This window comes from Gobius niger (assembly GCF_951799975.1).
Source record: "Gobius niger genome assembly, chromosome: 4".
Classification (NCBI taxonomy): Eukaryota; Metazoa; Chordata; class Actinopteri; order Gobiiformes; family Gobiidae; genus Gobius; species Gobius niger.
The window spans coordinates 17,757,727-17,772,976 of record NC_136855.1 but is presented as its reverse complement, the minus strand read 5'-3'; the positions used below and the strand labels follow the sequence as shown (position 1 = coordinate 17,772,976).

At 40.0% G+C, this 15,250-nt stretch overlaps 1 pseudogene across 1 annotated transcript in view; it reads left to right on the top strand.

Moving 5' to 3' along the window:
- The window catches only part of LOC306962233 (ephrin type-A receptor 6-like), a 55,053-nt pseudogene extending 39,903 nt beyond the window's left edge, over positions 1-15,150 (top strand). The window contains exons 9-19 of the transcript XR_013794275.1: positions 2,041-2,165; positions 2,904-3,066; positions 4,130-4,235; positions 6,824-6,894; positions 9,813-9,938; positions 10,848-11,172; positions 11,286-11,495; positions 11,796-11,945; positions 12,287-12,480; positions 12,925-13,074; positions 14,452-15,150. The product of XR_013794275.1 is annotated as an ephrin type-A receptor 6-like (transcript). The remainder of the gene's footprint in view (positions 1-2,040; positions 2,166-2,903; positions 3,067-4,129; positions 4,236-6,823; positions 6,895-9,812; positions 9,939-10,847; positions 11,173-11,285; positions 11,496-11,795; positions 11,946-12,286; positions 12,481-12,924; positions 13,075-14,451) is intronic.
- Positions 15,151-15,250: the final 100 nt, after the last annotated feature.

The following is a 15,250-nucleotide window of genomic DNA, read 5'->3' as shown; positions in this document are numbered from 1 at the left end:
CATAACTGCACAGGAATGGGCATAGACACTTACTTTTCTTTTACATACTCTGGAATTTATGCACTATACCAGGCAGGGGCCTGATTAAATCCTCTCGGCTCGCAGTAACTTAAACAAACCAGTACACATGACAGATTATATAACTTTTGTATACGATGAAAAACTCCTGTATGATTGAGAATTCACAAGCTACATTTTAGTTCAATAGTGGCACATTTTTGTAGACACTACAATGTCTTGTTTCCAACCAGTTATCGTCTATAAGCCCCCATGTTCTATCAATGTGTCTATCTATTTACGACAGGAGTACCTCTAAAGAAATAGAATTGGGGTAAAAACTTAAAACTTTTTCACATGATATTTGATCACATATTGTTAGTATTTGCACAGTTCCAGAGTTTATACAGCAGTGCTCTTGTCAATACATGCTGTTGTGTCTGCTGTTTACCATCACTACATTCGAGAAGCAGCCAGATTGGGACTGGGATATTCCCACAACATCTTGGCGCTCTGTGTGGGGCTCAGACACCAGCTGCCCACCGGACACAGCGGCCCATGTAGCTTCACGTAGCTCAGGCGACAGCAGATGTTTCTTCTGGCTCCAACAAACACACTTATGGACCGAGCAGTTTGTTTTAGTGGAGTTTTGTAGGTTTCGCGTGTTGGGAATATATTTATGAAGTTTCTTGTCACCAGAGCTTCAGGTTGGGGTTCACATCTCAGCAGAACCAATAATCCACAAGGGGTCAATGAAAGATCACTCATATATATAGATATTTTCATACTAATTTAGCTCTTCTAATGAGCCACAAAAAAGTGATCCATCTCTTTGCAATAAAGCTCTAAAAACTATCATGTAACGATGCCCTTGTTAGCTGTACTTGAACAAGCCTGAAGTCTTCATTCTGTTGCGCTTTGAAAGAGGAGACACTTTTAAACATGAATATAGGACAGAATTTGTATTCACTCAATGTTCCTGGCTCACTCCACAACAGAGGAATGAGCCGTATTCGTTTTCCAAATAATATTCCGTCCATGTGAGGGATTTCTGAATAATTAATGGTAAATATTTGAATGTCTGAGGGGAGATTTTAGCTGTCTGTGTAGCTTTGCATAAAATATTTTCATAATTTGCCGTCATAATAAAAATGATCAAGGGTGCAATCAGACAGTTGTAGAAACTGTAAATTGTCACATTTAGACATTCTCTCTGCGGGAGTTTATTTTTTCGTTGCGTTTTGTTTTTGTTCCAAACAAAGTTGTATACTCTGCTTTCAATCTTGAGTTAATGCAACAATTTGTCAGAAAAGTCATTTATGGCTGAGGCTAGCTTAATTGTCCCTGTGGGATAAATGTGTCCTCATTTCACCCATCCTTCAGTGCTGCTGGGGCAACCTGTCAGCCAGATCAGTGGGTGCTGCAGTGAACCACTCACACACTCAACTCCAGCTCCATCGTGATACCTATTGTGCACGGATTGGGTTGATGGGGGAAACCTCAGCACCAGGAGAAAAACCCACACAGACACAGGAGAAGTCCAAGAGCATTCAATAAAATTGTATGACTGATGAATGTTTATGTTTTGATGTTACTATTGCAGTTATGACAATCTTTCATGTAGATTAAAGACTTAAAAACATAGTCCTCCCTATGGCTTTGTGGCTAAAATATTCCCCAAAACCATATTATTTCTCAAGTTTCAGATAAAGAGTGTGGCTCAGTGGCTGGAGCAGTAAATGACTGTAATCACTCATATCTGCGGAGCCCCAGGGCCGGGACAGGTGACTGCGTGTTCCAGTTGTCAGCCATTTTTCTTAATTTCACTTCCCACTCTCTTCCTCTGGTGTTATTTGATGCTCCGTCGGCGTGGCAGTGTCTCTGTAACTATGTGTGTGTGTGTGTGTGTGTGTGTGTGTGTGTGTGTGTGTGTTTGTGTGTGTGTGTGTGTGTGTGTGTGTGTGTGTGTGTGTGTGTGTGTGTGTGTGTGTGTGTGTGTGTGTGTGTGTGTGTGTGTGTGTGTGTGTGTGTGTGTGAATGCAGGTCCAGCACTGGTGGGGGTGGTCAGGAAGGACTGGGCCAGTGAGAACAGCATCGCCCTCTCCTGGGAGCAAGTGGAACAGCCGCCAGCAGACATCGTGGATTATGAAGTCAAGTACTATGAGAGGGTAATGGCTCATTTTTCCCCCCAGTTCTCCGCCGTTGGCCATTACTGCAGACTAAAATATTACTTTTTTTTTTTTTTGTCAGAGGCTTATTTAGACAGAATAGCTCAGTGGGCAAAAGCTCCTTCTGCAAAATGTCAGAACCAGGAGAAGAACTCAAGATGTTGAAGCTGACAAAGTGAAAAGCTTATGTGTTGCAGGAGCCAGCCTTAACCAAAGGCCATCACAAGTTACTGTGAAAGACTGAGCTGGGTTAATTTGATGTATTAGCTATGGCCAGAGGTATAGACTAGACAAATTACACGCATATTAACTAACTCATTTGCTGTGTAAAACATCCTTTCCAAATCCAGTATAATATCATGCATTGAAATCAGTACATTAAGTGGCTCGCGTTTTTGACTGACCTATTTAGGAGAATGAGTGGTTTTGTATTTTGTCCTAATGCACATAGTTTTGGTGGAGATTGTATGACTTTCCATTGTTTCGCATCGGTTACAATAAATGGTTGAGGTCTCGCTAATGGGAAAAAATATTCAGATGTGCACAATAACCACGGCTCACAGAACAATATGCATTGTTAGCGCAGAGAAGCACAAATTTAGGATAGACTATTCATAAGTCATTTCTAATTCTGCTGTGCTCACCATCTGCTGGGGGAGCTAATTGGATAAAATGAAGTACTTTGTTCAAACACTGCGCTTTTGTAATGCGTGCACTTTATTATTGTGTCTGTTACAGGAGCAGGAGCAGCTGAGTTACTCGTCGACCCGCACTCGCACGCCAAGTGTGGTGGTCACAGGCCTCAGACCCTCCACTGTGTATGTGTTCCATGTGCGCACACGGACTACAGCCGGAGTCACCGCATACAGCCCCAACTTTGAGTTTTCCACTGCTGCTGAAGGTATATATGTACATTAAGTTAATGTGTGTTTCAATGTAAATTGAAGAAAGACTCCTGTAAAGTACATGCAGAGCATCCAAATGGCCGAAGTGACTAGTGAGAGTAAATGAGTTTAACTCCAATTGAAAATCTTCCAACATTTGGCTATTTGGTTTTAATTTGGCTTATTGGCTTTTTCTCTCAATTACAAGATGGAAAAATACTGTCTGACATCCCCATTCTTATTTTGGGAGAAAATAGGTGTCCAGCTCAATTCAAGGTGAAGGTTTTACAGGGCAGGAAGCCAGGGGTGGTTGATTCACCCGTGTTGATCAACAACCCTATAAAAACCTTGGAGACACTTAATGGCCGTTCTTCTTCAGCATGGATCACTAAAACTCATTGGTGCTTCTTCAGCCGTAAGCTATTTATTTTTTAATGTTGATGAGCGCTGTAGGTTCTGATTCAGGCTGTGTTTATTATAGTCCTTTATGCTGCGCGCTCATAATGCTCCGCTGAGCCCAGACCTGGAGGAAGCAGCCTCCGCAAGAGCCATGCTTCAAAAGATAAATCTGGATGTACACCTTTACACGCTTTCGTGCACACACCCAAGGACAAACCATATGGAGCAGAAGAAGTAGTTCCAACTCGGTTGTCAAATAAAAGAACTGCAATTTCACAACATTGATATCGTTGTAAGTAACACATTGTCTAAGTACAAATGTAAAGTGCGCTAAAACCTGTACAGGCATGCTGTATACTATTTTCCCAATATGACAATAAAGTGAAAGCTTTTGTCTACAACAATCACAATTATTGTAATGACTACCGTTGCTACACTCAACATTTTTCTTTCTTTTCTTTTCTGTTGAGCATCACTACCAGGCCTAACTTTCCCTTCTTTTACATTTTACAGATTTAAAATTGTCCAAAAGGTTTTGCGTAGAGGTAAAATGACTAAGTTTGTATTACTTTCCGCTGCTCCGCCGCTGCGCCCACCTTAGAAATCCCCTAAGCAGTTCTTCAATATGGCTCTTTCTCACGAACTGGCTGGATATTTTTTGTTGCTGTGCGTTCTCCACAGATCCCGACGTTGCCGACCAGGGCCAGGTTTTGGTGGTGGTCACGGCCTCAGTGGGGGGTTTCTCTCTGCTGGTCATTCTCACCCTGTTCCTCCTCATCACTGGACGGTAAAACACACTTCTAAACCCATGTGCACTGCATGACAGACAGATGTTTTTGCTATACATACTTTGAAAGAAAAAAAAAGAATGAATCTTTTTGGACTATTTGGGATTTTATAAGCAGCTCCAATATTTGTGGAGAGGTCTGTGCATTCAAACACGTATTCTGTCTCTTCCCATGATCTCTATTGTGATGCCTTCTCAGGAAGTCCTTTAATGGAGTCCCTTTGCGATCAGGCGGACAGTCTTATTTTCCAACTGGCTGCGCCAATTTTCTGGCTAATTACTCACCATGTAATGCATGTACCAGCACTTTGCTCCCTCCCATTAACTTCGGCAGGTTCGAGCAGATTTGTGTCCTTTGGTTCGCAGACTTTTTTATTAGTCTCAATTATTGGTAAACTTTGATGAATGGCTTTGAATCTGAATTTTTAGAAGACTCCACATAACAGAGACCAGACCATTGATCATGGGGACCCTGAAACATTCACTCAAAGCTTTGCAAGAAATATGAAATGCAGCTCTTGTGAAATTATGAATATTGTTTCAAAAGTATGCAAATACTGTTGCTCCAAAGGTATTACTCCTTACTGTCAGAGGCGTAGGAAAAGTGCTTGAAGCTGCTATGTCCCTATTCTCAAACCAAATAAATCTGCAATGTATACGCAATAATGCCTTTGTATAATTCAGAGAGGTACATCAAACTGTTCCCAGTCAAAGTGAAGTCAAACTTTTGTAAATGTTAATATTACACATCTGATTCACTTTGTGTGATGCCAGAGGGACGGCCAGGTCCCTTGTCCTCCCACTTCTGCCAAAAACAAATACATGTGTGGATTTATATTATTTCTGTGCGATTTGAATAATGTTGTTGAGATAGATTGAGAAAGAGCAGGATGCTTGAGGCCAGAGTGTCGTGGAGTGAAATCAATGGACGTCATTTTGTTATGGCCGTGTTATTCAAGTACTTTTTGCTTTCATCTATGATGTTTGGGAATAAAGTTGGGCATATGTATGGTTATTTGAACTTCTAAGCCAGAGGTCACTAAACGGTGGACCTCGGTCTGGATACGGACCCACGCGCCAACCCGTCCGGACCCAAACATTGGATCCGAACTTTGGACCCGAGCGTGAATCCTCTCAGATGAGCAGCTGCGTGTGCTCTCTTTCTCTCTCTCTGACTGCAGCAGAGCGGTAACTACAGCCCAGATGAACAGGAAGAGAGAGTTCTACCCCTGAGCTCCTGAAAATGTTTTACTTTTTTTAGAAATGGCTGCGGAATGACTGAAGTACGGCTTGCTAAAAACAAACAGAGGACGTCCTAATTAAATATGCACGCGCGATCATAATGCGTAAATAGCACGGCTGCTTCCCGATCTGCAGCGATCAGGTCTCAACCAGGACTAAACCTGGACTAAACCTGGACTAAACCTGGACTAAACCAGGTCTAAACCAGGACTAAACTTGGACTAAACCTGGACTAAATCAGGACTAAGCCAGGACTAAACAGAGCTCAGTGTGTTGAACTAAGCAAAGAGGGGAAACACATGGCATATACTGTACTATGTGCACATTGTGTATAAAAGAGGCCCTATGCTTTCTGCTATTTAGGAGCCAAAATGTATTTTTACAGCAGAAAAACAATAATCACCGGATTCAATTAATTGCATTGTCTTCAAATCACAGTAATATGTATAATAAATAGTTTTTATTTTCAGTTTGTACCTTGGTGAAATTTAATTTGTGACCCCTGTTCAATCTTGTGCCTAAGTGCTTTCTCTAAGCTAAATGAGTGTACTACTAATAGTATAATACATTTGTAAAAAAGAATAAGAAAAGAAAATCAAGAAAATCTGTTTATTTATATCCATCATTAAGTATTGCCACATCCTTAAGCCAGACACTTAGTTTGTTGCTGTGTTTGTTGAGCGCACTTGTTTGATATAAAGTGCTCTGAGGAGCTGTTCAAAACACTTCTGACTGGACTTGAAGGATTGTGCTTCATCCTGGATCAACTTTTTCTGTGAAAACGAACTTAACTATAGACAATCTGCGAATTAACTTTAAAAGCGTTAACTTTATTGGTTAAGTGGCATAGTCTATTCTTGCAGAGGTTTTTCAAAGTTGTTTGAATCGACTATGCTCCATCTCTCTTCTCAGAGGCTTCTTACCAGGAAGTCATCTGAAGTCATAATGTAGATTTGTAGATTTTGTTCAAGGATACAATGGTGAGCTGCTGTTTTATAGTGAACTGTAACGGGAGATGGAGTTCATACAACATACACTGATACAATGCAATCTATGTGGGATAAGTTGGACATGGATTGTTGTGTCGGTGGTGAGAAATAGAGCATTATTTCTTTTCACCAAACAGGTTTTTGGCCTTGGTAATGCAAATGTGACTCGCGCTGCTCTAGACAATATGGTCAGGTCATTGACTGGCTTGGGGAAGAGCAACATCCAAATATCACCATGGTACACTGGAGGACATGCATGCGTTTCTCCAAACAAATGAAGGAATTGTTTAAGAGGAATCAAGTATGTTGTCAGCACTTGGGCCAATACTGCCTTCTCTTTTGTGGTGTCCTCCACAGGTGTCAGGGGTATATCAAAGCCAGGATGAAGTCAGAGGAGAAGCGAAGGACACGTTTCCACAGCGGACATGGTAAACAACTCCTCGCTTTGGCTCTCGGCTCAATTCACTTCACGTACTTACGATGCCGATTGAAGTTTTGGGAGAGACTAGAGCAGTGTCTGTACGGTGCATCTTCCTCATACCCTTTGGCAAATGATTTAATTGCATTTCTTTAGTTATCTTTGGATATGCAGGCACTTCGGCTTCTAACCAGTTTGATAATGTGGCGGGTGCTACGCTCACAGGTTTGTATTCAGTTATTTGTACACACCTGCGATTTCATTTAAAAGTGGCGGCAGCTTTTGTGTTATGTGACATTGCACTTGAAGGTACAATTTGTGATGTACAAACTGTTTTTAGGTGAAAAGCAAGCAACAGTAGCCTGCTGTGTTCAAGTCACTGAAGGCTCCTATTAGAGTCTTTGCAAATTGCGCTGGATAGAGACAAATAGAAGTGTCAAATATCAGGGCTTATTACAAAACTGATTATGAGTTTTAATGTCAAATGCCTTTCCTGATATGACATTCTGTATCCAAGACAGCTTGTAATCTGCTGAAGATGACCTGTAAAGCACATATGGCAGCTTAAAGTATTGATAATTTGCTGAAATAGGCAACAAAGTGAAATTTTAGTTTGTGTTTGACTTAAAGTGAAATATTGTGATGTTTTGATCCTGCTTTGTCTTTGAACTACATGGTTTCGACCTGGTTTGGTCCTTGTTTAGACTTGGTATAATCTTGTTACAGACATGATTTAGATCTTCGGGTGCAAATAGTGTCTTAGGTGATGCTGTGAAAAGTGTGAGAACCACTGGACTGAACCGTATACGAATCCTATATCCGCATACTGCTTTTTTTTTGCTTTTGATGTTGCTCTTGTTTTGTTACTCTTCCCTTTAGAGGATATAAAGATGCCACTTCTTGTTATTTAGATTTCGAGAAAAGGTTGTTGAGTCCAGTACGATGTAAAGCAAGGTTTGAGAGTTATCATTAAATGTTATACAAGTTAGGATGTTCCTCCCACAGCCTTTTGTTATTGTGTTGTTGATGTTACGGTGCACAGGGGAGGCATCACCAGGACAGGGGATGCCACCAGGCTGAGCTCTCTGTAAAGAAATATCTGTCTCTATTACAACAGTGTTTAGACTCCCAGGAGACAGAGCCACAGCCAGACTTTCAAACTGGAATCCATCGTCGACGATGTCTTCAACTTTTCCACAATATGCGCTGACACTTCCATAAAGTACAGTCAGTCTCCAGTTCTTGTGGTACTTGGAGGTGTACCAGGGGCTGCTTCACTTATCATTTGTGCCAGTCATCATGCACAGTGCTTACTGCAGCAGCATCTCCACTGTCAGAGGGAGAGGGAGGAGGAGGAGGAGGCTGGGTTTGGGCTTCCTGCGATGTCTTCATCTACTGCTGCTCTGGGGCATTTTTTCAGTTTGCCGTTTTTATCTCGGCGCATACAAATTGTAGGAATTATCAAGGGGAAAGCTAAAAACCACAAGGTTAAATGACAAAATATGAACACAAAACATATTTCCTCCGTTGTTCTGCGAGAGATTCAGTCCGCTCAGTGAAGGATGTAAAGCGTTTTGATCATTATAATTTAGGCTACAATTAAAACCATGTATACAGTAATTATAATAAAGAACACAATTAAAGTCATGATCTGTTTAAATCTACTAATTTTAATAAAAAATGCTAAAATTAACTCACAACTTGCAATTTTCTGCTTGTAAAGATGAATACGCTGCTTATTGTAGTTAACAACTACAAGGCTAATTAAATATGAATACCGGTAATATACTTATTTATGGCCTACCCCGTAATCCTCAGCAGAGTACTAGTGCTTAATAATACATTATTAATACTTAACAAGCACCCCAATTTTGCTTCCTAAGCATGAGGTATGTTAAAGGTGCATTATGCAACTTTTGGTGCGAAAAAAAAGTTGAGATTTGTGTGTATTTGACCTAGCAGTGACCCAGGGCTGTATGAGTGGCCAGTATGGCGGCTTTACTTTCCATCACAGTGGTCTCTACAATGCTCCAGGATCAATTATTTTGTTGTTTTTCTGGCGTGAGGGTCCGTCAGCAGTGAAAACCTTCCAAACAATTGATCTTGGAGCATCTTAGAAACCACTGTGATGGAAAGTTAAGGCGCCATGCTGACCACTCATACAGCCGCTACAAGGTCAAATGCACACAAATATCAACTTTTTTTTCCCACATAATAGTTGCATAATGCACCTTTAAGAAAGAAAAATGCATTATTACTTGTAGACAAATGCTAATTTTCATTGACTGGGTAAAATATGCCATAATCCTAATGTTTACGGGAGAGAGAGAAACTATGACACTGCATGCTGTATGGTAATTACATGCAGTATTTCATGAAACACAAACCAAAAAAGTTTATTTAAGCTTATGGCGCATGATTCAATTCGTTTTGTTTGTTTGTTTGTTTGCTTCTTTCATTCTTAACACGATAATTTTACTCTAACAAAAAACTCAGACAGTCGGAGACAACTGTACTTTGAACTTCTAAGCAACTCTTGCGTCTGATGCGCTTTCACAAAAGAACCAGGATATTCATGTTTGCTGGAATGAAACGACTGAGAAACGACTGAATGCCTCTTCATGTCTTATGTTACATATTTCATGAAACTCTTGATTGCTTTTCACTTGTGTTGCGTTATTATTTTCATGTTGTCTCTCTTAACTTCAAGTTTATTTTTACTGTTCCTAACGGTTGTGGGAAGTAGTTTGAGAAAGGCTTAGAAGGCAAATGTTTTCCACATTTTCATAAACATCAAACTTGTTTAACTATTTATGGACGCCTCATCCTCCCTCAGGCGTATCCTGCAGCTGAATTTTTAGACTCTCCAAACAACTCTATACCTTCCTCACTGATTTATATTTCCTTCTCTTCTCTTTTTTTTTCCAGTGCCGTTCTCTGGCATTAAGACCTATGTGGACCCTGACACGTATGAGGACCCTACACAGGCGGTGGAGGAGTTCGCCAAAGAGATAGACCCTTCATACATCTGCATCGAGAGGGTGATTGGAGCAGGTAAAACACGTCACTAGAAATAATGTGTACTGACAGGAATGATGTGAAGTACTCATTTTGCATAAGACAAGCTTTATAAAGTTTTTGTTGTTCAGAGCTGAGTTACCGAATTTGACGTTATTTATTGTGCTGTAGCAGAGGGGAGTCAATGCACATTTTTGAAAGCCGTTATGTTCATTGCTTTATTAAATTGAACAGCTTGTCTTTGCTCACTGGTCCATGACTTATTTCAAAGGTGCCCTTTGTTTGCGTTGTTCTTGTAGCATGGGCTCCATCTACTGGCATTAAGGTGCAATTACAGCAGTAATCTAATTTGAATATTTAGTTTAATATGGTTTGTTACAATGTTCAGCTTTTTTTTCTTTTTATTGTTTTGTGTCTAATGTTTATTTCTCTTTAAAGGGACAATATAGTTTAAAAATGTTCAAATTAAGTATTTTCCTCCCCCTACATGTTCCAACAATGTCCTAAAGTGTAGAATGAGCCCAGACCTGTTCACCACAAATGCCTCTAAAATCCTGCACTGTCAGGTGTTAATTCGGGTCCGAAGTGCCGTCATGCACAAGCTTAATATAGAAGCTGCAGTTACACGTATGACCTGAGGTGGCAGCAGTGAGTATAAAATGGTTAACTTGCATCTAGCCCCTTTAATTTGATTAATTATTATGTTTTCTATTCAATGAGGATTGGCAGAGCTTAATAGAGATTTTTTTTTCTATTTGCAACACCTTTGTATTGTAATGTATTTACGTGCTAAATTGTGCTAAAGTGGATGAGATACGATAGTAACTAATGAAATGTTTTTTGTTTTGAAAAGTTAAATTTGTCCAAGGATCGAGCTGCTTTTGTTTTATCCTGTTTGGACCAATCAAGTTCATGCTAATTCACATTGCGTTCGTCTCCTTGCAGGTGAATTTGGAGAGGTGTGCAGCGGCCGCCTGCGATTACCCGGCAGAATGGACATCCCGGTGGCAATAAAAACACTAAAAGGTGGATATTCAGAACAGCAGCGGCGGGACTTTCTACGAGAGGCGTCGATCATGGGGCAATTCAACTGTACTAACATCATCCGGCTGGAGGGGGTTGTAACGAATAGTAAGTTTCATCAATTGCTGTTGGATAGTTTTTGCAGTGTGTCGTTCATTGTAATGTTTTTTTAATTCTCTTTTCAGGTAGACCAGTTATGATTGTAGTGGAGTACATGGAAAATGGTGCTCTTGATTCGTTCCTGAGGGTGAATGCTGCTCCCTTCTTTGGTTTATATTCAAAAATAAAAATGCCCGGCTGGAAAAATATCAGTCGTACAGTGGTAGTAGCAATGTTTTGTGTTTTGTTTCTCCACTCCAGACTCGCGATGGTCAGTTCACAGTGCTGCAGCTGGTGGGCATGCTTCGGGGGATTGCAGTGGGAATGACCTATCTTTCAGACATGGGTTATGTGCACCGGGACCTGGCAGCCCGTAACATCCTGGTCGACAAAAGCCTGGTGTGTAAAGTGTCAGATTTTGGCATGTCCCGAGTCCTTGAGGAAGACACTGAGGCGGCCTACACTGCTACTGTAAGTAGTTTGCTGGAAGATTTTGTAGTTATAATGTAATAAACAGTGTACTATTAAACATGTTCTGAATTTTTGAGGTAACACTAAAGGCATATCTATTTTTTTTGTATAAAAATATTCATCTGCATATATCGTACTAGTAGCTTGTAAGCTCTTAATAAATAAATAAAGTGTGAAACAAAATTCATTACGCATTTGCTTGTTCATGACTGATGAGTGCTTGTTAACATGTATTCATAATTACTTCATTATTAGTCAATTTTTACTGCATGAGTAACATTATGCCCTATTTGCCTTTAGGGAGGAAAGATACCAATTCGCTGGACTGCGCCAGAGGCTATTGCCTATGGGAAGTTTTCAACTGCTAGTGATGTTTGGAGCTACGGCATTGTGATGTGGGAAGTGATGTCCTATGGTGAAAGACCATACTGGGAGATGTCCAATCAAGATGTAAGCTACAGTTTGTACAGTATTTGTCACTGTTTTTTTTTTCGACACTATATGTTAATATTGTAAAGTCCAACACAGAACAACGTTGATATTTAAATTAGTATAAAATATAGACTTTATTGTGGTCAACGAAAGGGAATTTACCCCAGACTTTTAACAGCACAACTTTAATTGAGAGCAAAATGTACACATTATTTTAAAAGGTAGAATATTTAACAATGCAGATGAATTGTAAAATATTTTTGGTATGAGATTGGCTTCATAAAACAAATAATTAAGAGGTCTGAATTCCCTGTGTGTACCATTGTAAATTCCATTGCGCATATATTGGCTCTTCGCAGGTCATTTTATCCATTGAAGAAGGCTACCGTCTCCCCGCGCCCATGGGCTGCCCTGTTACCCTGCACCAGTTGATGTTGCACTGTTGGCAGAAGGAGGCGGGACAGCGACCGTGCTTCACCGATGTCCTCTCCTTCCTGGACAAGCTCATCATCAGCCCTGGGAGTCTACTCACTTTGGCCACCGACACTCAAAGGTAAAATATAGAGGCCGGTATTCAGAGACCGACTAAAGTATCATCAGACTAAAGTTGTTATTAATACAACTTGCACTTGTTGGAAACTTTTCAAAAAGCAGTCATCGCACCTGGGTTGTAACAGAACTGATGATATGTATGTTTCACCTTATCATCCAAGACTGTTCCACCGAGCCATATAATGAACACAATTTGATTGAAACTTTCTACGTGCTTTATTTAGCATAACAGCATAGTAACAAGACATAAGGCCAATGGAGATTTTAAAATGTATACATGTCTTTGATTGATTCTCTTGGGTGAGTAAAGATAAGCATACATTGAAGTTAAAAAAACAAAAAACAAAAAAAAAACATTCTATTACCTTATGTCACCGTTTGTTATGAACTTACATGTAAGGTGTGGATTTTCCTGTTTTTACATATCTCTGTTTCTCTGTGTCAGTCTCAGTGACTCTCCAGACGAACTGCCAGACTACCCTCTGTTCATCTCCATCGGCGACTGGTTGGACTCCATCAAAATGAGCCAGTACAAAAACAACTTCCTCGCAGCTGGCTACACAACTCTGGACTCCATCTCCACCATGAGTACAGAGTGAGTGGCAGAAAAGTAAAAACAAAACCATTAAAAATTGACATAAAGCGCCAATATTTACTAGTTTGGTTAATTATGTTTTTTTTAATTTTAATTATTTACTTTTTTCAGAGGAACAGATTATATTCATGAATAAGGAACAACCCAAAAAATACTATACCTATGCAATACAATATTAAATACTGAATTCCTATTATTTAAAAATCGTTTTTGGGCATCACATGTTTGGTATTCACTAAGCCGTTTAGTTTAGTTTAGACAAAAAGACTGACATGGTTTACAGTTCCTTGTTTATCATAGGGACGTCTTTTCGAAAAGTAGTCACTTCATCTGGGTTGTTCAAATTTTTTGCTTCTCATCCAAGAATCTCCTTCAAACAAAAAACAGCCCAGTCTTGATTTTGAAAACTTATGATGGAGTGCTCGTGGACAACTGAGAGCTTACACAAATAGGTTCTAATTTAGTGTTGGGTATTAAAGTGTCTGTAAGTTTGCAAAGTGAGGAGAGATAGAGATTTGTAAGTGAACAATCAAATTCCTCCCCTCTTTAACCAGAAAGCCTTTGTTAGTGAATGAAGAGAGCAGGAACAGACTTTTCATAAGTAAACGATCAAGCTCCCACCCCCTCCCCTCCCTATTGGACCTGACAGGCTGGTTCACAGGAAAAGCTCGTCTCATTGGTCAATGTGGGAGGATACTAGACTGATTAGTTGCTGAGATCCGGGAAGGAGGGACTTTGCAGAATATTATATATATACATTATTACTAACTTTACATCAAAGTTGTCGATTTTGCACATTTTGTCAAATTTGCAATACATCCAGACTATTGCTTTAAAGATGCTCTTTTAAGCTTGTACGTATCTTAAAGGGGCTAGATGCAAGTTAGCCATTTTATACTCACTACTGCCACCTCAGGTCATACGTGTAACTGCACCTTCTATATTGAGCTCGTGCATGACAGCACTTCGGACCCGAATTAACACCTTTTTGAGTGACAGAGCAGGATTTTAGAGGCAGTTGTGGTGAACAGGTCTGGTTCTACACATTAGGACATGGCTGGAACATGTTGGGGGAGGAAAATACTTAATTTTAACATTTTTAAACTCTGTATAGTCTTTAAAATGTTTCAGAATAATTACTGTAGAGTCCAGAACTGGGTGACATGGCAAAATAAAAATAAAAACATACTCTTCTTCTTGTTCTTTTCTCTTTAATCTTGGTTTTAGATTCACTATTATCTTTTGCGAAAAATCAAAAGCGCCATGCCAATAAGCGCTTGATTCAATGAAAATGTGAATAATTGTGCAGCACTAGTCAAACCTTAAACAGTACGGAGGTCAAAAAAAACAAAACATGTTGTTTTGTCTTTTCTTCAGTGACATCAGACGAATTGGGATCTGTCTGATTGGTCACCAGAGACGGATCATCAGCAGCATACAGTCTCTTCGCCTACAGCTTCACCATATCCAACAGAACGGCTTTCAAGTGTGAAACCGTTTCATCCATTAAAACATGTTGAACACACTGGACTGGAAGTGAACCAGACTACCAGAGACCCTCCACATCCCCAACATTGATTAATTGCAAAAACACCAGACTGTCAGGTGTTGCAGGTGCACCACTCACCGCTGAAATGGGAGCTGTCAGCTGCTTGGGCCAGATGTCGTCTGTAGTTCACACCACACATCTTCAGATCAACAGAAATTCAGCCGCCACAACAACCAAACCTCTGTCAGCGCTGGACACAAACTCTCAATAACTCAGCAAAGGCATCTCACTTGAATTTTGGACCGACTTGCTTCCCGTAGTATCTTCAAGTGTTCACCAATACCTCTTCTCTCTCTTAATGACAATCTGATGTTGACTTTGAAAGGTGACAAGTTACCTCATGAGCTGATATGATGTGGATTTGGCTAAATGCGATGATGTATGGATGGTCAATTTGATGAGTTATTAGACAATTCATCTGACCAACAGTGTGGTAAATACAATCATGCTTTTGAACTGAAGACCGTTGAATGTCAAAAGATTTTATAGAAATGTATCCTCATGAAATGCAGTATGTCTTGTACAAAGTCTTGTGGAAGCTGTATGTTTTATTCAGTATGTTCCTTAATAAAACAAGATTATTTTAATAGTTTTCTCTCAAGTTCTACCATCTCAAGGTTTTGTTTT